Source organism: Phyllobates terribilis, unplaced genomic scaffold (assembly GCF_046119375.1).
Source record: "Phyllobates terribilis strain yellow unplaced genomic scaffold, ASM4611937v1 Scaffold_2__4_contigs__length_985480577, whole genome shotgun sequence".
Classification (NCBI taxonomy): domain Eukaryota; kingdom Metazoa; phylum Chordata; class Amphibia; order Anura; family Dendrobatidae; genus Phyllobates; species Phyllobates terribilis.
Window position 1 is genome coordinate 184770610 of NW_027362762.1, and position 27226 is coordinate 184797835.

Genomic DNA, 27226 nt, shown 5'->3' on the forward strand with positions numbered 1-27226 from the left:
GGGGGGGGACAGCCTGCGTGGGGCATTATGTGGGGGGAACAGCCTGCATGAGGCATTATGTGTGGGGAACAGCCTGCATGGAGCGTTATATAGGGGCCAGTATTCTGTATGGAGCGTTATATGGGGGCCAGTATCCTGCATGGAGCATTATATGGGGGCCAGTTTCCTGCATTGAGCGTTATATGGGGGCCAGTATCCTGCATAGAGCGTTATATGGGGGCTAGTATTCTGTATGGAGCGTTATATGGGGGCCAGTATCCTGTACGGAGCGTTATATGGGGGCCAGTATTCCGTATGGAGCTTTATATGGGGGCTAGTATCCTGTATGGAGTGTTATATGGGGGCCAGTATTCCGTATGGAGCATTATATGGGGGCCAGTATTCTGTATGGAGCATTTTATGGGGTCAGTATTCTGTATGGAGCATTATATGGGGGCCAGTATCCTGTATGGAGCGTTATATGGGGGCCAGTATTCTGTATGGAGCGTTATATGGGGGCCAGTATTCTGTATGGAGCATTATATGGGGGCAATATCCTGTATGGAGCATTATATGGGAGCCAGTATTCTGTATGGAGCGTTATATGGGGGCCAGTATTCTGTATGGAGCATTATATGGGGACCAGTATCCTGTATGGAGCATTTTATGGGGGCCAGTATACTGTGTGGAGCGATTCGCTGGTTTCTGGGTTATTGTGGAATTTACAATAGATATCACTCATGTAATGTAAGAAGTGAAATCTTTGCATTGTACTATATATATATTTCTCTTCGGTATCTGTGACCATGGCTTGCCCCCCCCTAGTTTTGATCCTGGGTACGCCCATGTTATAATTCACATAGAATAAACTAGAATGAGTTAAGTGGGAAACAAAAATAAGAACATACAGACCATTCAATCTGCATATGCTGTTTAAAATAGTATTTTTTTCTGAACATAACAAGAACATATTCTCTTTTACCACCCCTCTTAGTAAGGCATTCCGTGAACACAACACCCTTTTCGGGAAGAAGTACTTCCTTGTGTTTCCCTTGAGTGAAGTTAACAAATGCTTGCAAAGTTTGACCTCCTGTTTTAGCATTTCCCTTCTAAAACATGTTTCCTTTCATTGCTTCACTATTAAATGTATGCAATTTTCCATTACTTTTAACTGATATAAGCACAGTTGCATAGCTAAGGTTTGGCAATGTGAGTTAGACCATCACAGCACAACATCAGATCTTACACACTCTGGAGTACAGTAGTTGAGACTGAAAATAGGAGGAAAATTGTATTTCCCAAAAGGTATGCAGCATTATGATTTAAGATTTCAATCTTAGGATTTTTAGGATATTTAGATTCAGAATGGTATACAAACGAGTTATAAGATAGAGTTAAGCTTACAAGCATACAATAAACAACAGCATGATGGCTTTTTTGGCTACAATTAAGTTTTTTCTTAACTTTTTTTTGCTGCCATTGTTATATATTACATAACATATAGTAAATATCCAAGAAGTCTAACGGTAGTAATTTAGAAATAAATCAATTATATAAAGTAGTTTATGCTCCATATCAATACATGTAGAATGAGTTAGTGAGACCTTAAAAGACATGGAGAACCAAATGCTAAATGGGTAAATTTACCGTAGATTAGCATGCCCAAAGTCTGTACAACGAGTGAACATGTTGTTGTTTTTTGTTAGTGTTTTTATATACATTGTGTTTACGATCCATAACTATAATGTGTGTAGAGGCTGCGGCTGTACCTAGGCATTTCAGTCACTTCAGAGGGCCTAAAGGTATCTTTTGCACATATGAGTATGTTTAGATTGATCATTGGAGTAGAGGAACCGCAAGTATTCCCTCTGGTTGTGAAAGAACAAGAAATGTTAAGTAAGCACTAAGGTTACCAGAATGTATTGTATTGTATATGTCACGAGGATACCGTGACAAGAGAGGGGCAAGAAGATTTCGGCATCTGGTTACACAACCCCTGCACATTTTAGATCGGCTTCACCTTCCAATTAACAGTGTAGGTTTTCCTTGCTTGGTTATTGCAAGGGTTAATCAGTTCTCTCTATCTCCTGGAGCTCTCCGTCCTGAATTATCTCATCTGTTCTTTATTTGCCACTTCTTTCGGGTGTATATGCTCATCTCTTGTACTAGGGAATTGCTGGTGATAGTTATAACTTTCTAGTTTGGTGGTGAAGGCAGAGTTTGAATTAAACACAGTAAAGTGTAAACTAGTTTGGAAACAGTTTGTGTAGTTTGCAGAAGATATCTGCGTGTGTGTTTATCCTAATCCTCTCCCGTTTGGTTTACCCCTCCTACTGTTCCCTTGATTTCCACTCGGTTGTTTGGTGAGTGTATTTGTATAATTGTAGTTTTCTTTTATCCCTGTCTGTTTCCCCTGTCTGTCAGGTTTGTGTTATCCTATTCACTTCTATTCCATACCTCCCCGAGTGCATATAGGAGCATAACAAGGTACGAGACGCCAGCATATCCACCATCATGGGTAATCTGGGGAACAGGGATAGACTAGGGTCCTCCTAGCGTGGGGAACAGGGAAGGAGCCATTTGCCCCGGGAAATCATGCTACAGTATCGGGACAGTATGCTTGAAATATCATATCATTATTATTGGACATAATATCTAACAAATTAGGTTTTCTGAAAGGCTTGATAACATGATTTTAGCACAATTATAACATAATATCCTTCAACATATAAACCCCAATTCATCAGTTTTCAACAGCATTTTAATGTAAAACTGTTTGAAATGTTGTTAAATTTTGTGTCATAACTTCTAGCTGAGCAAAAATTTTGCAGCTTTTGACTTTTTTTTTTCTAGTCCCAGAGAGCTCCACCAACTTTTTGAAAAAGAAGCATGAGAAAAGTGGCGTAAATTATGACAGAGATGTGCACCAGTTCCAGCCTGGAGTATGTTTCTTACACTAGCACAAGCCACCTGAAAATGCTCCAAATTCATTTAGATGTACACATCTCTTAATAAATTTGGAACATCTTACTCCAGTGCACCCTTTATTAAGACAAGTGTGCAAAACACCAATCTTGATGAATCGGGACCATAATGTGCAGCTCTTCCTAATATATAATCACACATTAGTACGTATACTAATCCCTTCAGGAAAAATCCTACTTCTCTAATGTTCAATTAAACATCGAGGGCAAAATATATTACTTTACCTGACCTATTTTACTTTCGTAGCTTTAGAAAAATCTAGTGATTTAAAATAATAGACTGATTTTTTTACCTACTCTCATACTGGAAAACATAAGATCTTACAAAATCATACAATGGAAAATATAAGCAATAAGATTATAAACATATTGGTGGTAGGATATAAAATATTACCAGACGATGAGGTGTTCGATGCACTGTTATGGCATATAGATCTAACCTTATAGTCTACCTTATAGATGTTTAGATTTGAACTGCGCATTCATTTAAAATGAAGTTGGCATTCTGACCCTATGTTTCCCTGTTTCTTATTCAAAGGCATTTCTTTCTAGCACAAAAGATCTTTGTTTTCTTATAAGCTGTTATGCACCTTTGCCAACCACTCTGATTGGAATTACATTCCTATTCATCATTGACATCCAAGACACATCTGGAGCTCTCAGCCCAGACTGACTCAATAGCAGTAAAATACATCCAGGAATAGGAGACCTGATGCATTTATTCCAAGAGTTTCTGCTCAGGCAAATCTCGGAGCTCTCAATAGGACTGATTACCATTTACAGGTAAAAATCTATCATTTAAATAGTTATTAAGGAAATATATGATGGGATCGAAGCTGAGAAAGTCTTTTACCTTAAGGGGGCATTCACATGACCGTATTTTTTTGTCTGAGTTCTGTCCGTAAAAAGAACGTACAGCACTCAGACCAATGTTATCAATGGCGGAAGGGAGACGAGCGATTTTTTTCACTGACCAAATCAGCATGTGAAAAAAAAATAAAAAATCACAGCATGCACTAGTTTCTTTTGTAATCAGATGAGACTCACCCATTCAAGTCTACGGGTGCGGAAAAAAAATCGGATGCAATATGTAAAGCATCTGTTTTCTATGAATACATTACAATTCTTTAACAAAGGGAATTGTAAATGGTCTTTTAAATTATTAAAAATTGCTGCTGTAACAAAACAGATTGCACACGGATATCAAGTGATACAAATTAATCCGACTTTTCTGGATGAAATATTGAAAGATTTTTTTTTTTTTACACTCATGTGAACCTGGCCTTACAGCAAATTTCGGGGTCAGCAGAAATTTCTGCATTCACTTTATATGACTGCAAATTGTTGAACCGTGACAGTGTGCAATGAACATGCTGTCAGGATTGTCCTCTATTTCCAGCGAGATTGAACAGTCATGTAATTGCCAGTATGCGATTTGCATTGCTGCAGTCATGTGGCTACTAGATCCCCATCCACCTTATTCAATAGTGCTATTGAGAGAAGCAGAAGAGAATCTAATTGATAGCAACTATATACAGTTAGGTCCATATATATTTGGACAGAGACAACATTTTTCTAATTTTGGTTCTAGACATTACCACAATGAATTTTAAACAAAACAATTCAGATGCAGTTGAAGTTCAGGACTTTCAGCTTTCATTTGAGGGTATCCACATTAAAATTGGATGAAGGGTTTAGGAGTTTCAGCTCCTTAACATGTGCCACCCTGTTTTTAAAGGGACCAAAAGTAATTGGACAATTGACTCCAAGGCTATTTCATGGACAGGTGAGGGCAATCCCTTCGTTATGTCATTCTCAATTAAGCAGATAAAAGGCCTCGAGTTGATTTGAGGTGTGGTGCTTGCATTTGGACGGTTTTGCTGTGAAGTAAACATGCGGTCAAAGGAGCTCTCCATGCAGGTGAAACAAGCCATCCTTAAGCCGCAAAAACAGAAAAAAACCATCCGAGAAATTGCTACAATATTAGGAGTGGCAAAATCTACAGTTTGGTACATCCTGAGAAAGAAAGAAAGCACTGGTGAACTCATCAATGCAAAAAGACCTGGGCGCCCACGGAAGACAACACTGGTGGATGATCGCAGAATAATTTCCATGGTGATGAGAAACCCCTTCACAACAGCCAACCAAGTGAACAACACTCTCCAGGAGGTAGGCGTATCAATATCCAAATCTACCATAAAGAGAAGACTGCAGGAAAGTAAATACAGAGGGTTCACTGCACGGTGCAAGCCACTCATAAGCATCAAGAATAAAAAGGCTAGACTGGACTTTGCTAAAAAACATCTAAAAAGCCAGCACAGTTCTGGAAGAACATTTTTTGGACAGATGAATCCAAGATCAACCTCTACCAGAATGATGGAAAGAGAAAAGTATGGCAAAGGCGTGGTACAGCTCATGATCCAAAGCATACCACATCATCAGTAAAACACGGTGGAGGCAGTGTGATGGCTTGGGCATGCATGGCTGCCAGTGGCACTGGATCACTAGTGTTTATTGATGATGTGACACAGGACAGAAGCAGCCGAATAAATTCTGATGTATTCAGAGCCATACTGTGTGCTCAGATCTAGCCAAATGCAGCCAAACAGATTGGTCGTCGTTTCAGACTACAGATGGACAATGAGCCAAAACATAAAGCCAAAGCAACCCAGGAGTTTATTAAAGCAAAGAAGTGGAATATTCTTGAATGGCCAAGTCAGTCACCTGTTCTCAACCCAATTGAGCATGCATTTCACTTGTTAAAGACTAAACTTCAGACAGAAACGCCCACAAACATACAGCAACTGAAAACCACCGCAGTGAAGGCCTGGTAGAGCATCAAAAAGGAGGAAACACAGCGTCTGGTGATGTCCATGAGTTCAAGACTTCAGGCAGTCATTGCCAACAAAGGGTTTTCAACCAAGTACTAGAAATGAACATTTTATTTACAATTATTTAATCTGTCCAATTACTTTTGGTCCCTTTAAAAACAGGGTGGCACATGTTAAGGAGCTGAAACTCCTAAATCCTTCATCCAATTTTAATGTGGATACCCTCAAATGAAAGCTGAAAGTCTGAACTTCAACTGCATCTGAATTGTTTTGTTTAAAATTCATATTGTGGTAATGTCTAGAACCAAAATTAGAAAAATGTTGCCTCTGTCCAAATATATATGGACCTAACTGTAAATCACATACTTGTGGTCACGTGACTGTGATAGAGGGTAATTTGGACAGTGTACACATTACACGCTGTCATCATTTGCAGGTCTGCAGTCAGTTTGTGACTTCTTGCATTTTTATGCCAGTTTCTCCCATCTCTGCAAAAATGGGTCGTGCTGGGGCAGGATGGGAGCATGGCGGAGCATGATGTCACAGCTTGGAGTATCCAGACAGTTTCCTGCATTAATTATAATTCTGGTCAGGAAGTTCTGGATGTTATCACTTTCTGTGGTCATGCTAATGCTTAATACACAGGGAGTACGTTTCTGTCGTAATTTAGACTTTTGAGGAGTAGATTATGATTAATTTGCTGGCTGCACTAGACCAAGCACCCTTTAATGAAACCTTTCCCACTTTTCAAAAAGTTGGAGTAGCTGTCCTCAGAATTGGCATAAAAATGCCAAAAGTAGCAACATTTACGTTCAACCATGAGTTGCACAAAAAATGTTTGTTTTTTTCCAACAGTTTTACAACAGAATTCTGGGGATAACTTGATTTGGCCCAATAGCGCTTTCTAATTGGTTAAATACTGTATATCCACAAATCGTAAAATCTAGTGATATGCTGACTTTAGCAAATTCAATCAAGCATAGAGTTAGATCATTGCTAAAAACTGCTGTAAAAGAAGGGGGAGGGGTTGTTCAGGGTTTTTTTAGGTTGAAATTTCTTTTCTGAATGTTATGGATTAGCAAACTTTTTCCATGGTTTTTCCCTTTTTAAGTTAAAATATGGTATTTATTTGGGCACTTTTTTCTTTAGTCTCTCAATAAAATGGTCTAAATTTCTAAAAAGATGAGGCCTTAAGGAATAACTATCTTTTCAATTTTATTCAAAGGGGCAAATTACAAGCAAATATAGAAAACTGTTATGTCTCTTATTAGAGAAATATGTCTCTTAATCAGTCACTTCTCTCCTCCTACCCAGTTTATGTACTCATCGTTCACTCTCAAACACATCACAGATCTGTCTTCATAGCTACTGTATGTTTACTGAGGGAACAGGTAACAGCTACTGCCTATAAAAGTCTAAGTCGAAGAAAAATGCAGGATTAAAGTATTATCATGGCCAGAAACAGTATTATTTCCCCATTTACCCACAAATGACATCTTATCCTGAGAAGTCAATTGAAATGTATAGTACATTTTAACACCTTTATGTTCCTTGCTGTTACATAGCCAATATCTGCTCCTAAAAACAACGAATGGGAGTGCAATATTCCGATGTGATCACAGTCTGCTGATGGGTAGCCATGACATTAAGCCCCATCCATGCTTGTCATGTAGGAATTCCTGTGAAGCCAGGCTACAGTTCTATTACAGTATACAAAACTAATGATCAGGCAGGTTGAAGTTCCCAATGAGACAAAGAAAAAGTAAAAAATTTTTTAGAAAACTTGAAAGTTCGTATCACCCTTTAATTTCCACAAATAAATATTAGGACATTAAACAAGGTTTAAAAAAATAAGCAGGTTTAGTATCACTGCATCTGTCAAAGTTTAATCTGTAAATATCTAAAATTATTTAACCGGTATGTTGATGGCAGTGAAACACAAAAAATCAATATGGTGCAATGCTTTGAAAAGTCACAAAAGTTAGGTGTAAGGCTATGTGCTCACGATGCGGAAATGCCCCGGATTTTTTCCTGAGCGTTTCTGCATCTCCCTGGCAGAAAAAACGCATGCGGATTGTACATGCGGATTGTACATGCGTTTTTCCTGCCAGGGACAAGCGGAAGTTCTTCACATGCATTTCCGCATGCGGGTTGACAAGCGCTTTCCAAGCAATTTTAGCATCACTTGGAAAGTCCTTGCCAACTTGGTCACACTATATAAATCCATGCAACCGGGCATGGATTTATATAGTGTGACCAAAAGAATTGTAAAAAATAAAAAATAAATATTATACTTACCTTCTGATGGCCCCCGGAGTCTTTATCCGATGCGTCTTGGCTTGCCGGCAGCATGCGGTACACTAAAGGACCTGCCGACGTCAGCGGTCGCGTGACCCGTCACATGACTAAATGTCGTCATGGCAGGTACTTCAGTCCTCCGCGATCTGCCGGCAAGCCAAGACAAAGACACCGGGGGCCATCAGAAAGTAAGTATAATGTATATTTTTTATTTTATTATTTTTTTTTACAGGTACTATGGTACCCGGGTCTGGAGGAGAGTATCCTCTTCTCCAAACCCGGGTACCATCCGCACATTGAAACGCATGTCATCCACATGTACAGATGCAGTGATGCGTAATCCAAGCGTTCCAATGCAAGTCAATGGCGGCAAAAACGCCGAACTTCTGCAAAATAATTGGTAGTGCTGTGTATTTTTCCGCAATGATAATCAGCAGTGGAAATTTTCGCAGCATGTGCACAGCACATGCGTATTATCATTGGGGAACATGGCAGACCTTCTACCATGCCTTTTTTAAGTGTTTCTGCAGCTGAATAGCCGCTGTGGAAGCGCTTAAAAAACGCATCGTGGGCACACAGCCTTACTTGGAGTTGTGCCAATATTTTGTGACTTTTGGTGTTCTCATGCTATTTTTTCTCAGCTCCAACAGAGGGGGCTGAGCTGGGGCGGTATGGGGCAGGACGCCATAACTTGTCTAATTTATGATAAGCTGTGGCGTTTCCTGTGCTAGAAATCTCACTCCAGTACCTGAGCCATGCTGTTCATGCCAGTTTTGTTGAATAGGGCCCATTGTATGTGCCCCAAAATGATATCACTGAAAATAACAGCTCGTTATACAAAAGCAAGTGCTAACACAGCTCAATAAGCAGAAAAAATAAAAAAAGGCACAGGTCTCAAACAACAGCCACACAAACCAATTTTTTTCTTATTTATTTAACTTTTTTTTTTTTTTAACAAATGTCTGATTTTTTTTCACCAGTAAAAAAGGTTTTCATACTCAAAGTAGTACTTACCTGGAGAATCATATTGCCTTGGCATTTTTACAATGAAGAAAAGAAAAGAAAAAAACAGTGGCAGAATTGTGTTTTTTTTTCCGCAATTTCACAGCACTTGAAATTTTTTCCAGTTTCCTGATATACAGCATAGTAAAATAAAAGGTTTCAATCAAAACTATAATTCATACCACAAAAATAAGTCCTCATACAGCTATGTCAATGTAAATGTATAAAAGTTAAGGCTCCTGGAAGAAAAGAAGTAAAAAAACTAAAGTGCGAGAATGATTATTGGCTGAAGCAGGAAAGGGTTAAATATTATGGGCTCATAATGTTTAACACCTTCCTGCTTTAACCAATTCATTATTTGCACTTCTTTGAAGTCACTTTTCTTTCCTAACCTGTGGTTGTCGCTTTCCATTTTTTGCGCAAATTCATCAAAATGTGAATTAATGAGTTTTGAAAACGTTTTTTTTCTTCTGCCCTTGGTTGTTTTTTATCTCAAAAGGTCACACATTTTGAAAAATATCTCAAAATATTCAACTTTTTAACTGATGTACACTGTTGAAAAAAATAAAGGGAAAACTCAAATAACACATCCTAGATCTGAATGAATGAAATATTCTCATTGAATACTTTGTTCTGTACAAAGTTGAATGTGCTAACAACAAAATCACACAAAATCATCAATGGAAATCAAGTTATTAACCAATGGAGGCCTGGATTTGGAGTCACCCCCAAAATGAAAGTGGAAAAACACACTACAGGCTGATCCAACTTAGATGTAATGTCCTTAAAACAAGTCAAAATAAGGCTCAGTATTGTGTGTGGCCTCCACGTGCCTGTATGACCTCCCTACAATGCCTGGCCATGCTCCTGATGAGGTTGCGGATGGTCTCCTGTGGGATCTCCTCCCAGACCTGGACTAAAGCATCCGCCAACTCCTGGACAGCCTGTGGTGCAATGTGACGTTGGTGGATGGAGTGAGACATGATGTCCCAGATGTGCTCAATCGGATTCAGGCCTGGGGAATAGTCCATAGCTTCAATGCCTTCATCTTGCAGGAACTGCTGACACACTCCAGCCACATGAGGTCTGGCATTGTCCTGCATTAGGAGGAACCCAAGGCCAACCGCACCAGCATATGGTCTGAGGATCTCATCTCGTTACCTAATGGCAGTCATGCTACCTCTGGCGAGCACATGGAGGACTGTGCAGCCCTCCAAAGAAATGCCACCCCACACCATTACTGTCCCACTGCCAAATCGGTCATGCTGAAGGATGTTGCAGGCAGCAGATCGCTCTCCATGACGTCTCCAGACTCACGTCTGTCACATGTGCTCAGTGTGAACCTGCTTTCATCTGTAAAGAGCACAAGGCACCAGTGGCGACTTTGCCAATCCTGGCGTTCTGTGGCAAATGCCAAGCATCTTGCACGGTGTTGGGCTGTGAGCAAAACCCCCATCTGTGGACATCGGGCCCTCATACCACCCTCATGGAGTCGGTTTCTAACCGTTTGTGCAGACACATGCACATTTGTGGCCTGCTGGAGGTTATTTTGCAGGGCTCTGGCAGTGCTCCTCCTGTTCCTCCTTGCACAAAGGCGGAGGTAGCGGTCCTGCTGCTGGGTTGTTGCCCTCCTACGGCCCCCTCCACGTCTCCTGGTGTACTGGCCTGTCTCCTGGTAGCGCCGCCAGCCTCTGGATACTACTCTGACAGACACAGCAAACCTTCTTGCCACAGCATGCATTGATGTGCCATCTTGGATGAGCTGCACTACCTGAGCAACTTCTGTGGGTTGTAGAGTCCGTCTCTTGGTACCACGAGTGTGAAAGCACAACCAACATTCAAAAGTGACCAAAACATCAGCCAGAAAGCATTGGTACTGAGATGTGGTCTGTGGTCCCCACCTGCAGAACCACTCCTTTATTGAGGGTGTCTTGATAATTGCCAATAATTTCCATCTATTTTCTATTCCATTTGCACAACAGCATGTGAAATTGATTGGCAATCAGTGTTGCTTCCTAAGTGGATAGTTTGATTTCACAGAAGTTTGATTTACTTGGAGTTATATTCTGCTGTTTAAGTGTTCCCTTTATTTTTTTGAGCAGTGTACATATCATTACTCCAAGAGGGGACTGGAATAGAGTTCACAGAATTAAAGGAAAAGTGGAATGGAAAAATGATATTGTTTACACTAAAACATTGCTTTAGCTGCAAATTTTTCATTCTCACAAAGGGTAATTGTTGAAAATAAACCCTAAAATGTATTATTCAATTTCTCCCAAATATTGCAATATCCTGAATGTGGTCAAGAACTGATGTTTGAGTGCACAGTCAGGCTCAGAAGGGAAGAAGGACTATTTGATATTTGGAGTGTAAATTTGGCTGGAACGGATTGCAGACACCGTATCGCTTTTGTAGAGCCCCTGAGGCAGTGGCATAACTAGAGTCTGATGGGACCGTCCATATATATACGCCCTCCATCGTGGTATATATGTTCCTCATCCTGGCCCCATCCTGGTATATATATATCCCTCATCTTGGTATATGTCCCCCGTTTTGCTGCTGCTAAACCATTATACTCACCAGGGGTGTACATAGAAGTCATGGGGCTCCATAGCAAAAGTATAAGTCACCCCCATAGTCTTCCATATAGTATAATGCATCACATAGACCTCTATATAATATACTGCACAGACCATAGTCATCCAAGTAGTATAATGCACAGCCCATAGTCATCCATGTAGTATAATGCACAGCACATAGTCATCCAAAATGTATCATGTACCCCCATAGTCATCCATAAAGTATAATGCACCCCATAGTCATCCATGAAGTAAAATGCACAGCCCATAGTCATCCATAAAGTAGAATGCACCCCCAGTCATTCAGAAAGTTTAATGCAACCCCATAGTCAACCATAAAGTATAATGCACCCCATAGTCAACCCTAAAGTATAACCCACTCCATAGTCATCCATAAAATTTAATGAACCCATATTCGTCCATAAAGTGTAATGCACGACATAATCATCCATAAAGTATAATGCACACCCCATAGTCATTCATAAAGTATAACGTACCCAATAATCATCCATAAAGTATAATACACAGTCATAAGTCCTCCATAAAATTATAATTCACAACCCATAGTCATCTGTAAAGTATAATACACAGCCCATAGTCATCTGTAAAGTATAATGCTCAGCCCATAGTCATCCATGTACTATAATGCACCCCATATTCATCCATAAAGTATAATACACAGCCCATAGTAATCCATAAAGTATAATGCACATAAAAGTCATCCATAAAGTATAATACAATCCCATAGTCATCCATAAAGTATAATGCACGGCCCATAGTCATCTATAAAGTATAATGCACAGTCCACAGTCATCCATTTACTATAAAACAACTCCATAATTATCCATAAAGTATAATGCACACCATAGTCATCCATAAAGTATAATGCAACCCCATAATCATCCATAAAGCATAATGCACCACAGTCATCCATAAAGTATAATTTGCACCATAGTTATCCATAAAATATAATGAAACCCAATAGTCATCCATAAAGCATAATGCACCCCACAGTCATCCATTAAGTATAATGCACAGCCCATAGTCATCAATGTAATACAGCTATGTCAATATAAATGTATAAAAGCTAAGGCTACTGGAAGAAAAGAAGGAAAAAACTAAAATGCGAGAATGATTATTGGCTGAGGCAGGAATTGGCGGAATTGACTCTAGGGGCCCACACTACAACTATATGCAATTATCTTTTAGACGTTATGCCCTTTATGGTAGAGTGTCGACTGTAAAATAAAAGTTGCTCTTGCGCTTCTAATGTGCAGACACCATAACTGTGATGTACAATTATGGTAGTTTGCATTAGGCCATATTCACATGTTCAGAATTTGGTCAGTATTTTACCTCAGTATTTGTAAGCCAAAACCAGGAAGGGGTGAAAAATGCAGAAGTGGTGACGTGTTTCTATTAAACTTTTCATCTGATTGTTCCACTCCTGGTTTTGGCTCCTGGTTTTGATTTACAAATACTGATGTACAATACTGACCAAATACTTAACATGTAAATGTGGCCTTAAATGGATTCTTTGGTGAAAACAAGTTATCACCGATCCATAGGATCCACTGATCAGTGACAACATACTGATCGACTTGAATCCAACCATTGCAAACTGCACCGATTGGAAGAATGGAAAACTTTTATCTCTGACAGGGCACTTTTAACTCAATTTTAAAATGGAGCAGCAGGTTATATGTCTGACCACAGCTTCATTCATCCTCTTTGGGACCTCCAGAAAAAGCCAAGTGCAGCACACACAGCTCCTTAGGGAATGAGAGGATTAGTGGTTGAGTCAAATATGCAGCTCCATTCAAATAAGAATAAAAGTTCCACATTCTGCCAATCGGTGCGGGTACCAGCAACAAAAAGTTATAGCTTATCCTGTGGATAGATGATTACTTGTTTTTACCAGAGAAACCCTGTAAGTGTATAAGTGTATCTTTGCTAAAAGTTTTTCTTTTTTAATAAATTTGCAAAAATGTCTACATTTCTGTTCTCTTCCAGTCAAGATGGGGTGCACAGTCTACTTTAATGAGAAAAAAATGAACTCTTTAGAATTTACCAAATGGCTGCAATGAAACAAAGAGTGAAAAATTTATAAGGGTCTGAATACTTTCTGTACCCACTGTATGTCATGCTGGGAGTTATAGTTCACCACAGGAGTGGTACAGTATTTAATGCCATGGGCTTTTTCACTTTATACTTTACTTCTACCTTATAATTCTTGCCTCTCATTATGGATAGGCAGGGAGTGGGGGTCACACTGGCTGGGGACTGTGGCAGTGGAGGCGGCCGGGTTGCGGAGTGGGCTGTGGCTGCGGAGGGGGCTGTGGCAGCGGAGGGAGCTGTAGCTGCGGAGGGGGCTGTGGCTGCATAGGGGGCTGTGGCAGGTGGGGCAGCGATGGAGAGGTGTTACCCAGTGGGAGCCACCATGAATTCACTATGGCCACGCTAGACATCAGGAGGTGGGCGGTCTCCCATCCAGATCACGCGCTGCAATGACGTTACTAAGAGGCAGGGCCGGGGATGACTGCGCGCTGTTCTGTGTTGCCCCGGCCCTGCCTCTTAGTAACGTCATTGCAGCGCGTGATCTGGATGGGAGACCGCCCACCTCCTGATGTCTAGCGTGGCCATAGTGAATTCATGGTGGCGCACACTAGGTAACACCTCTCCATCGCCGCCCCGGCTGCCACACCTCCTCCGCTGCCGCAGCTCTCGCCGCCTCTGCTGCTGCAGCCCCAGCCGCCCCCATCACAAAAACGGTACATTCGGACCATAAGACACATCCCCTTTTCCCTCCAAAATTTTGGGGAAAAAAGTGCGCCTTATGGTCCAAAAAATATGGTAATCTCTAATTGCAATAGAATCTTCTCCCTATTGATATCAGAAAGAAAAGGTGACCCCCATACACAACAAAATCCACTATACTCTATATATCCTAGACTGATATGCCGATAATACCACATACACGGAGCAAAAACCGCCAAACCATGACCAGACCACATATTACCACTAGTGATGAGTGAGCAGTAAAATGCTCAAGTGCACACTGGGAGAAATAGTGGCAGCTGGGGAAGAAGTACTGAGGGACGGCCACCGCCATAAGGTTGCTGAAAGCTTCCATCTCCACGAGCCTAAAAGGCAACATTTCCAGTGCAAGCAGTCAAGAAATGCACAAAAAAAAGAAAACACCAGCTCACCCTGACTCAGGTGTCCCAAAGCATGGAATAGATGAACAACTCGCCAAAGGCTTTGAAAAAGAACGCAGGTTGGAGCGTTCGAAACACATAAGCTAATCTTGTTTTAACCATGGAATCGGTTTTTATGGAATAAAGTTTTGTCTGCTGCACTTCAGAAGCTGGAATTACTCCCTTATTTTTCCTGCAATCGAGAAATGTGGCAGTTTAGTATTGTGGACTCTGGGTGGTTTGCTGTGTATTTACGCTTGCATTCAAAGGACTGGGGTAGGGACAATTGAATGCTGCGCTGGGACAAGTATGTGGAAGTAGTTGCTGATGGTGGTGGTTGCAAGTGTGCCATGACAGGTGCAGGGTAGGAGGCATCTTCACCTGCACCATGGACAAGGGATTGGCGTGCATGCAAAACAGCAAATCAGGCAGTGGTGTCACTCACAAACATTGTTTCTGTACCCTGGTGTTCGGCCCAACTAGTCGGGTGCTTTCCTGTCATGTGCCTGAGCATGCTGGTGTTGGTCAGGCTGGTAGTTTTGCTGCCCCTGCTTATGCTGGCATGGCAGATGTTGCAAATGGCCTTTTTGGGATTAACTGGACAGTCTTTAAAAAAGAGCCAGACTCTGGAAGACCTAACAGTTGTACTGGCAACTTCTGTCGTTTTGGTGTTCTGCGGAACAGTTGCCCACCTCGTGTCTGTGGCCACCCCACTGCTTGTTCCTGCCTGTTGTGGTGCTACGTCTCCTTCCCCCACTATGCTGCTGTCTTTGCTATGCAAGTCACCTTGCCAGGTTGGGTCAGTGACTTCTTCCTCCACCACCTCATCTTCCACGTATGCACCCTGGGCCCCCCCCCTGACTTGCTGGCAATTGTATCTCATCATCATCATCCACCTCTTGTGACAGTTTCACATCGTCACCTTCGTGTGAGCATGGATATTTCTACATGTGATCTGCGCTTGAAGCAGACCGAGCGAGAGGCCCTAATCTATAAATGGAAATGTGAACAGCTGTTCGGAGAGTCCAAGTGTGAGATCATTTGCCTATAGGCACTCGGCATGGTGTGAGGAAGGAGGATCAGGATGAGGAATATGTGGTCCAGACTCATGGCTACTGAGACTGGACCGTGTGGAAGACAGGGTGGTGATGGTAGTGGCGGCAAACAGACTGGAAGCTTTATCTGCTATCTAACCAACAACCTTTTCACACTGCTCTGGCTTCAAGAGTGGTGTTCTGCGACACCCTAGAAAGTGGGACAGGAAAGTAGGAAGGTAGGCTGACATGATGTGAGTGCTTGTTGTACTCCTTCAGCAGGCACAATTTCAGCTTGCCCATGGCCTCGGCCTCTGCGTGCACCATCACGTTCACTTCCCCATCCTTTTCCACGTGCCTTGCTCATTTTAAATGGAGTAGAATATTTGTCACGTTCCCAAAAATGTCAGGATTTTTACCGCAGTAATATAGGATCGCATCTGATGACCATGGTTTTAGGCAATGGCCTTATAGATATGGTAACGGTTAGCAACTAAGTGTGAATAAGTTTAAACACTAGTGATGAACGAGCACTAAAATGCTCGGGTACTCGTTGTTTGAGTCAAGAAAATTGGATTGCTCGAGTGCTTGGATGGAGTAATGAGCCCAATGTAAGTCTATGGGAAACTCGAGCATTTTTCTGGCGGCTCCCCCCGGCGGTCTGCAGATAGCCTAAAACTTGTCCAAATCGATGGGAACAGTGCTCAAATGACATGGGAACAGCATTGGGATGACTCCTGGAAGCATTTCTGACTCCCAGGTCACTGCTGTCAACAACGTTGTCAGAGGTATTACGCCACTTTTACGGACTCACAATAAAATGTGCAAAAACGAAACCAAAATGGAATTTCCTGGGAAATATATTAAGGAACATCCTTTCCAGGATAATGACCTGTATATAAGGCAAAATAAATAATAAAAAGCAAAAATTCTACTCCACACCTTGGGCTATGTTCGCAAGTAGCGTTTTTGATGCGTTTTTGCACTTTTCTGACTCTGACTCCCAGGTCACTGGCCAAAAGTTTGCCCATCAGACGTGATCCTTGGCACATGCGAAGATGCCTCCTGCCATGCACCTGTCGTTGCAGACTTGCAACAATCACCGTCCACGTTCTTGTCCCAGCACAGCATTTAGTTGATTCTACCCCATTCCTTGGAATGCAAGCGCATTGTCGGTGGTGCTTTGGGACACAAACATCTTCTTTTGCGCATTTAATTTCATGAATACAGAGTTGGTCAATGGCCTGATCTGCAATGCGGTTTAAGAAATAACATGCATAAGCATGTCCGATCCACATTAAAAAAGCAGCCATAGAGTGTCTGGGAACCTTCCCCCACACTTTTCTTAGCCAGGGCTGCTTCTCGGCAGGGTTGGTCGGGCCCACCAGAGAACCGGAGACTCCTCCGGCGGGCCCTGGCTTTACCATCAGGAGAGTTCAAGGGGTCGAGGTGAGGCCATAATGATGATAGAGGCCACCATCTGCTTAGTTTTCTGTTACTTGGAATGCAAGGGAAAGTATGCAGCCAGCCACCCATCCACAAGCCGCAATACTAAACTGCCAGATTTTTGGGCAGCTGCTTGCACTTGAAATGTGGCCTTTTAGGCTCGCGGAGGCGGAAGATGTCCTCAACCTCATGTCGGCGGCTGGGTGTCTATACTCGGTCCCCAGCTACCACTATTTCTCCCGGTGTTGTTTCCGCCTTCCACAAACACGGGTCCCACAACATTACCCGTGCCCTCCCCAGTGCACTTAGGTGGGAAGTACTGTCTAACCACAAACACTTGGACAGGTGAATGTGGCCAGGGATGTTACAGAGCCAGTCCACATTAAAAAAACAGCCATTGAATGAGCCCATCAGAGAATCCTCGGGTGGGCCCTGCCTTCTCCATCTATAGAGTTCATGATAGGCGCAAACTTTACTAATAATAATAATTTTAATTTTTATAGCGCCAACATATTCCGCAGCACTTTACAATTTTCTGGGACGCTTGAGCGGGGGAGAAAGGTTGGCCCTCAGAATCAAATCCTCTGGTGAGTCCAATGTTTTTCAGTCTGACACTGCTTCTCAGTGAGAGTTGTAATTCACCACAGCCATATTCTTTAGCTCGGTGAAAGGACTGGCATAGAGGGAAACCGTATCTACTCCTGGTGTCATTTCTCCCAGTACGTCCTCTAATGCAGCTTGTTGCATAAGCAATGGCAGCACATCCAACATCAGCTCACACTTGTCGGTGGTGCTTCGACCCACAAACATCTTTCTTTGCGCCTTTAATTTCATGACTACAGAGTTGGGCAATGGCTTGATCTGCAATGCAAATTTTTGAGAAATAACATGCATAATCACATCCAATTCACAGTAAAAAAAAAAAAAAAAAAAAAAGCAGCCATAGAGTGTCCGGGAACCTTCCCACAAACTTTTCTTAGCCAGGGCTGCTTCTCAGCAGGGTTGGACGGGCCCACCAAAGAACCTGAGACTACTCCGGTGGGCCCTGGCTTTACCATCAGGAGAGTTCATAGTGCCAAGGTGAGGTTGTGATGATGTTAGAGGCCACCATCTGCTTAGTTTTCTGTTACTTGGAATGCAAGGGAAAGTATGCAGCCAGCCACCCACCCACAGGCCGCAATACTAAACTGCCATATTTCTGGACTGCTTGCTTGCACTTGAAATGTTGCCTTTTAGGCTCGTGGAGGCGGAACATCACAACATCATGGCGGCGGCTGCTGTGTTACAGATTTCAACAACTCTGCAGCGGTGGGCGGTTTGTCACCTAAGCTTTCAGCCTGTTGCCGCTTGGCCAAGGCAGTGCTACAGTGCTTTCAGCTTTTTACTGATGTGGTCATTTCGGAGATGAAGGCCGAACTGGAGGAGGAGGAGGTGAAGGAGCTGAACAATGTGATTATATTGAGGTTACATTGGCGAGTCTGGTTTATATACTAAAGAAAGATCCTACTGTGTTTTTATTTATTTTTTTTACGTTATTTTTTAAGACAAATGCATTCACCGTGAAATGTCATTTTAACATTTTACAACCTTATCTTGCCATGTGGTGTGTGACACATCATGAGACACATCCTGTTTCATTTATGATGGAGGGACTCTGAAAGTCACAAAGCCTATTTTTATAGGGCCATCAGGCGGCCCTTACTATTCTTAGAGGGCCAGCAGTCGGCCCTCGCTATTATTAGAGAGCCATCATTAACGAGTGTGTCTCCTAAACCTATATTGCGTATGCAGTGACTGCAAGGGCTGCCGAAAATGTGGATGCAACCCAATACCCCTTTCAAGAGACATAGAGGAGGGTCTCAATAAAAAAAAGGTTCCCATTATAAAGGAGCGGGTCTCCTATAGTGGTAATGCCCATGCTGTAACTGCAAGGGCTGCCAAAATGTGCGAAAAACACCACTAACAATTTAAAGACACATAGAGCTGGGCCTCAGTAGTGATATATTCCCATTAGAAAGGAGAGGGTCTCCCATACTGTTTGCTTATGCAGTGAATGCAATGGCTGCCAAAAATTTGGAGGAACTCCAATGCCCGTTGCAGGAGACGTAAATATGTTGATATGGTACATATGGTTGTGATATGGTGGTGAAGGATGAGGATGTGGAGAAGGAGGAGAACCAGAGCAAATAGACAAAATCAGGAAGCGTATACCCATGTCTGGGTGTGAAGACAGAGGTGCATGGGAATAGAGTTAGACCTCCCAGATGCTGCTATCATTCGGTGGTGTTGAGAAGTCTGGCCCAATCCAGCCCTTGTTCATTTTTATAAGAGTCAGCCGGTCAGCATTTTCAGTTGACAGGCGGATGCGCCTATTGGTTATAATTCCACCAGTGGCACTAAAAACCTGCTCTGACAAAACGCTATCGGCAGGGCAGGCCAGAACCTCCAATCATAGAGAGCCAGTTCGCAGATCAGTCAGTGAGCTGGAAGCTGCAAATGCTGCTGAAACACGGCAAGGGCGGTGGAAGCTGTAGCTGACTTTCTAAAATGGGCACACAAGCGGCGTACTTTGACTAGCAGATCCGACAGATCCGGGTAGGTTTTGAGAAACCGCTGAACCATGAGGTTAAGCACATGGGCCAGGCATGGTACGTGTGTGAGCTCGCCTCACCTCAGAGCCGCCACCAGGTTCCGGCCATTGTCACACACGACCATGCCTGGCTGTAGGTTCAGCGGTGTCAGCCACAGATCTGCCTGCTCTTTCAGAGCTGTCTACAACTCTACAGCATTGTGTGGTTTATCATCTAAGCATATTAGCTTCAGCACAGCCTGTTGCTGCTTGGCCGAGGCAGTGCTGCAGTGCTTCCAGCTTGCAACTGATGTGGTCATATCGGAGATGGAAGCTGAAGAGTAGGAGGAGGAGGTGCAGAAGCTGTAGAATATGGGGACAACCCTGATTGACCTAGGGCCCGCAATCCTTGGCGTTGGGAGAACGTGTTCCGTCCCAAGGTCCGAATGGGTCCCGGCTTCCACTATGTTAATCCAGAGTGCCGTCAGCGAGATGTACCATCCCTGCCCACAAAAACTTGTCCACATGTCCGTGGTTAGGTGGACTTTCTCCGTAACTGTGTTGTTGAGGGTACATCTACTGTTGTGGGACACGTGCTCTTGTAATACGGGGATGGCACACCAGGAGAAATAGTGGCGGCTGGGGACTGAGTATCAAGGGACAGCCGCCGCAATCAGGTTGCGGAAAGCTTCCGTCTCCATGAGCCTAAAAGGCAGCATTTCGAGCGCAAGCATTCGTGAAATGTGTGAATTTAGTAGTGTGGTCTGTGGGGCATTAACTGTGTATTTGCGCTTGCGTTGCAAGGACTCAGGTAGGGACAACTGAACGCTGTGCTGGGATAAGGACGTGGACATATTTACTGATGGTGCTACTTGAGAGTGTGCAATGACAGGTGCAGGGCGGGAGGCATATTGGCATGCGCCATGGATGAAGGATTGGCGTGTACGCACAACAGGGAAAGAAGCAGGGGTGTCACCCGCAGACACTGCTGCTGGACTCAGGGGTTCGGCACACTTAGTCGGGTGCTTTGCTGCCATGTGCCTGATCATGCTGGTGGTGGTCAGGCTGCTAGTTTTGCCACCCCTGCTGATGCTGGCCTGGCAGGTGGTGCAAATGGCCTTTTTGGGGTTATCTGCAGAGTCTTTAAAAAATAACCAGACTCGGGAAGACCTAACAGTTGTACAGGCAACTTACGTCGTGTTGGCGTTACGGGGAACACTTTGCCGCCTTGTGTCTGCGGCCACCACACTGCTTCTTCCTGCCTGTTGTGGTGCTATGCCTCCCTTCCCCTGTGTGCTGCTGTCCTCGCTCTGTATGTCCCCCTGCCAGGTTAGATAAGTTACTATATCATCCACCACCTCATCTTCCACTTCCGCACCCTTTTCCTCCTCCTGACTTTCTGGCAATTGTATCTCAACATTATCATCCACCTGATGATACTGACTACGACAGTAATTGGACTTTACCACCGTCGCCTTTGTGTGACCGTGGCTGCTCCAATATTTGGGCATCACTACACGCGTTCTCCTCTTGACTCGCTTGAAACTGGCCAGGCGAGAGGCCCGAATGTAAAAATGGAAAAGTGAACAGCTATTCTGAGTGTTCAAGTGTGGGATCAGTTGACTCTGGGCACTCGGCATGGTGGGAGGAAGGAGGATCAGGGTGAGGAATATGCGGTCCAGACTCATGGCTACTGAGACTTGACCGTGTGGAGACAGGGTGGAGGTGGTGGTGGCAAAGTGACTTGAATCATTATCTGCTATCCAACCAACAACCTTTTGACACTGCTCTGTGTTCAATAGTGGTGTTCTGGGGTCCCCTAGTAATTGGGACAGGAAGGTCGAGCAACAAGATGTGGGTGTTTGTTGTGGCACAATTTCACCTTGCCCACAGCCACTTGCTCAGCCTTTGCATGCGCCATCACCATCATATTCACTTCCCCTACCCTTGCCATGCACCTTGCCTATTTTAAATGGAGGACATTATTTTCCATGTTCACAAGAAATGGTTGATTTTGGAAAGCAATTATATGTGATACGTCTGTCAGAGAACCACGATTTTAAATAACAGGCCTGTAATTTACTAATATTATTCTACACAGAGACGTAGTGTGAATAGCTTCACCGACACACTGCAAATGAATGAAAATGGAAGAAATGTATGATTTTTGAACAGTCTTATAGGTGATAAGTCTGACAGAGAACCACGGTTTTAAATTGCAAGCCTGTAATTTATTAATATTATTCTACACAGAGAGCTACCGTGAATAGCTTGACCGACACACTGCAAATGAATGAAAATGGAAGAAATGTATGATTTTTGAACAGTCTTATAGGTGATATTTCTGACAGAGAACCACGGTTTTAAATAGCAGGCCTGTAATTTACTAATATCATTCTACAGAGAATAGCTTCACCCACACACTGCAGCAGAATGGAAAAGGAGGCCAATAGTTTCCACGTTCAGTTCAAATTTCTGGATTTTTATCGCTGAAATATGGAACAGATCTGGCTGTATTCTGCAGTAACAACAAGCAAATGGAGCAGAAAAATGGTATACTCTGGATTGCTTTTTAAGCAAATAACTAGGATTAAGATTAAAAAAAAATTTGCCATGACCCCTGATATCTGTGGCTATGTCTAGAAATATCGGTAATTATTACAGCAGCAGCAGACAGGACTTTCAATAGACCCACTTGTGCTGTATTATGAACTGCAGTCTGCCACATACCCTGCCTGCCTGGCCAACTCCTGCTATCACCACTGAATATATGCAGCTGGATTAGTCCTCAGAAGGACTGTTAGTTCAGATGGATATAGATATATGTTGTGGCATAGCTATACTAACTATAAACAAGCAAATCTCTCCCTGACGCAGCAGCAGCTCTCCCTACTCTGCCTGTTTCTGGAGTAGACTGAGGCGAGCATGGCAGCGGCCGGTCTTATATACACCTGATGATGCTGTGCGGCCAACCAATCACTATAATGCCCACAACCAACATGGCTATGGCCTTACAGGCCATCCCTGCATGTTCATTGGCTCTCTAAAGAGCGCCAAACATGCAGGGAGGGGACCCGAGTTCCTGCCCGAGCAACTCAGAAATATTCTCTGAGCGCCGAGCTTGTTGAGCACAGTGATGTTCAGGCGAGTACCGAGCAGTGGCAAGCACGTTCGCTCATCACTATTAAACACACAACTGTCAGACTTTAAATGAAGTAGAATATTTGTCACATTCCCAAAAAATGGCAGGATTATTACCGCAGTAATATTTGGCCACCTGAGATGATAGACAAGTTTCTCTCCTTCCACAATATAGCAATGCCATTAAAATCAACCAAATCTGGCTGTATGCTGCTAACAAGCAAACAAGCAAATGGAGCAATAAAAATGGTGTATTATATTACTTTTCACTAAAATAATCAGGATTAAAAGCAAAAAGATTTTTAGCCCTGATATCTAGGGCTATGGATATGAGTAACAGCAGCAGAAAGAACGTGCAATGGACCCTATTCTGTTGCATATGCTCTCCACAAACTCTGCCTAACTCCTGCTATCACCAGGATTGATATGCATCAGAATTAGTCCTTAGAAGGATTGTTAGAGTAGATTTACAATAGTAGTGTGGAATCTCTGTTTAAAATAACGGCCAATTCTCTCCCTCGCTCAGTTGCAGCTCTACCAATTCTGGGTCTTTGACCAGTAGACTGTGACGAGCATAGGGTCCCGTGTCTTCTATAGACTAGATGACGCTATGCAGCCAGCTTATCATTGCAATGCCACAATCAATATGGCTGCGGCATTAAAGTGACTGTCAGGCAATCCCCGCATGTTAATTCACTGTCTACCGCCTGAGCACCGAGCATCTCGAGCACTGATTACCTCCTCATAGTGAACAAATAATACCACATCCAAGGAACAAATACCACCTCACCATGACCAGACTGCATATTACTACCACATAGTGACTGAATAATACCACATACAAGGAGCAAATACTGCCACACAATGACTGGGCCACATACAACCACCAAATAGTGACCAAGTAATACCACATACAAGGGATAAATACAGCCACAAGATGACCAGGCCACATATTACCACCACATAGTGACTTAATAATGCCACATAGAAGGGAAAAATACCACCACACCATAACCATACAACATATCACCACATAGTGACAAAATAATATCACATAAAAGGGACAAATACCATCACACCATGACTACACAACATATTATCATCACATACTGACAGAATAATACTACAGTACTGAACATGAATAAAAACCACAATACTAATAACACTAATGTTTCCTCTGGTGACATTGTACACATGAGCTCTGTATATAGTGTATCCTTGGTCCCTACGTTTCTGTATCCTGGGCATTATAAATAAAGGGGTTCAGGATGGGAGACATTATTAAATGAAGCCCATATGTCCCCCATCCTGGGCCCCTATGTTTACCTATCTTTGGCCCTTATGTCCCCCATACTAGGCCCCTATGTTCCCTATCCTGGCCCTATGTCCTCTATCCTGGAGTCCTCTTGCTGTTTTAAATCCATTCTGGTTATTAAAATGGCCACCAGCCATAAGCAGTCAGTTGATGTTAGAGCGCCAGACGTGAGCAGCATATGGCATCACTGCCATGCGCCACCCGTAATGAGCGTGCTGATATCTGCTGCCGACCTTTGAAAGGCCGGCAGCCGTTTTAACTGTTTTAACTATTTATTTGATTTTTTTTACTTAGTCCTACTGCAGGACATGAATACTGTCATGCTATGTATGGGAAGGACCCAGCGTACGACAACGGGAAAAGGGGGGAAACCCAGCAACTAGGGAAAGGGAGAGTGGAGACCCATAGGCAGATCTAACAACACCTTGACTTAACTATCATCCCTAAATAGATTCCGTACCTATCGCCGAGCAGGATACCTTAGCCCTGGCTGTCCCTAGAGCTAGGACCTAGGAAGGGAGGGGGAGGGGTGAGCAATAGTCAGCCCACTGCAAATAAAGAAAAACAAGGGAAACTGAGAAGGGGATACACTTAGCTTTGAGAAGACACCAGAAAGATCACGACTACAATCCACAAAGGAACTCCAAGAAGAATATAGCTGACTGCTACAGCTCCAGACCTGAACAGAGGAATTTACTCTATCACCAGCGATTCTCTGGAGAAACTGAGGGTATTTAAAGATCCAGCAAGGGTGTGTTAATTAGCAGCAGAAGGTGGAGATCACCGCTAGGTCCTAGAGAGGGAGGGATGATGAAAGGATCAAGAAGGTTTCTGCAAGGCCAATCGCAGGGACCTTTACAGCTGGATCCAGAATGACTGTCTGTCAAACCTGATAGACCCGTGACAAGTATTTTCAACTTTGATCATTGGTTTAATGCACTGCAGAACTTGCATACTGAAGAGCACGAGGCCTGTCAGTTCTCCGTTCAGTATGTTAGACCCTGCTTATACGACAAATAACACTGCCAGCAGGGGCGTAACTACCATGGTCACAGAAGACGATACAGTGACTGGGGGGTGAGGGGCCCAACGACCCCAGCAAATACAACTGAATGTGCGTCCTCAGATGCACATTCAGCTGAAGTGGATTGCGGCACATATACCCACTTGCCCCACCGCCCTCATACTTTCAACTGTATCTGCATCCTGGATGCAGATACAGTTGAAAGCAATGATGGAACATGCAGCCATTAGCTCTCAACTTCATCATTTTCTTTGTGCTTCTGAACTCTGACATCTCAGTACAGCGGGCATAATGACTTCACTAAATTGTGCCCACTATTCAGAGCTTCCAACCACACAATGCAGAGACTGGAGCAGCTGGGGAACAGGGAAAAGTGAGTATTTTTATTTTATTTATATTTTTTAAATCAATGAGTACATTGTCGAGGCCATTATACTGTTTGGAGGGCTATGTGTGGGCAATTATTTCATTTGGAGGGCTATGTAGGAGACCATTATACCATTTGTAGTTCTATGTGGGTCCCATTGTACTTTTTAGTGACCATTATTCTGTCTGGAGGGCTTTGTGGGAGTCATTATTGTTAGGACTGCATTGGCAAATACACACAGGCGACATACAACCCAGGGAGACTAATACCTAAACATGACAGATCCCAGTTCAGACTGGTTAAAACCCTACTATGACCCTAGTCTGTCCCTTCCTGACTGCGGAGGTTGCAACCTGAGATAACGCAATGGCGCCCCACTCAACGGCAGTTAACCCTATGCTTAACAGCTCCTAGTATCGCTAGAGTAGCAATTCCCTAAGGAATGAAGAAATCACACACAAAACAGCTGCAACCAACATAAACTACATCAATGTGAATGAATCCAACAAACTATTAGGTACACGTTCAGACTGGATTCTGTCCTACTGGTAATTCTTAACAGTGTTGCTGAGACTCCTTAGACAAATCCACCAGGAATGAATATAACCAGCAATCAATAGTGGTAAAGGAGATTATATATAGCAACACCGAGTACTTGGACAGTAACTGACCAAGCAATAGCTCAACATTATACTTTTTGGAGGCCTATTATACTATTTAGAGGGATATGTGGAGGCAATTATATTGTCTGGAGGGCTATGTGGGGTCCACCATGCTATTTGGAGGGCTATTTGGGGGTCATTATATCGTTTGTAAGACTACGTGGTGGCGATTATTTTCTTGGAGGGCTATGTGGGGGATATTATACTGTTAGGAGAGCTATGTGGGGAACATTGTTCTATTTGGAGGGCTACGTTGGGGCCATTATACTGTTGGAGGGCTATCTGAAGGCCATTTGCTGTTTGGAGGGCTATGTGGGGGGTATTATACTAATTGGAGGGCGGTGTGGGTACCATTCGGCTATGTTCCCACATGTTGTGTTTTTTTTTACGTCAGAAAGCTACAGCAAAACTGATCCCTGGCAGGAAATCAGCTGTGTCAAAAATGCAAGTTTTGCTGCGTTTTTTTCAGCGTTATCTTCACTGTCCTTCTGTCTCTATTTATGCATGTACATAAATTTCTGTGAAAAAAAGAACCCCATTCTATTTTGCCATGAAAAAACGCTGGAAAAATTTACCTCCGTTTTTTGGTGCGTTTTTTTCACCACCCATTACTTCCTATGGGTGAAAAAATGCTGAAAAAAGTGACATGCTCAGTTTTCCAAAAACCCGACCAAGGCACAAAATACGCAGCAAAAAAAAAACTAGATGTGTGAACAGAGAATTTTGGTTTCTAATAGACTTTGCTGGTATTGCAAAGCACAGATGAAAATTTGCATAAAAATCTGCAGCAAAATATGC

At 43.0% G+C, this 27226-nt stretch overlaps 1 protein-coding gene across 4 annotated transcripts in view; it reads left to right on the forward strand.

The window, feature by feature from the left end:
• Positions 1-1180: 1180 nt before the first annotated feature.
• Positions 1181-27226, forward strand: part of LOC141201137 (retinol dehydrogenase 7-like) — a 96479-nt gene continuing 70433 nt past the window's right edge. The window contains exon 1 of one of the 4 annotated variants that reach the window (XM_073663356.1): positions 1181-1284. The gene's annotated coding sequence lies outside the window, so the exon portion shown is untranslated. Of the gene's footprint in view, positions 1285-3615; positions 3747-27226 lie in introns of those variants that run through there. The other 3 variants (XM_073663357.1, XM_073663354.1, XM_073663355.1) reach the window with 3 other exon arrangements.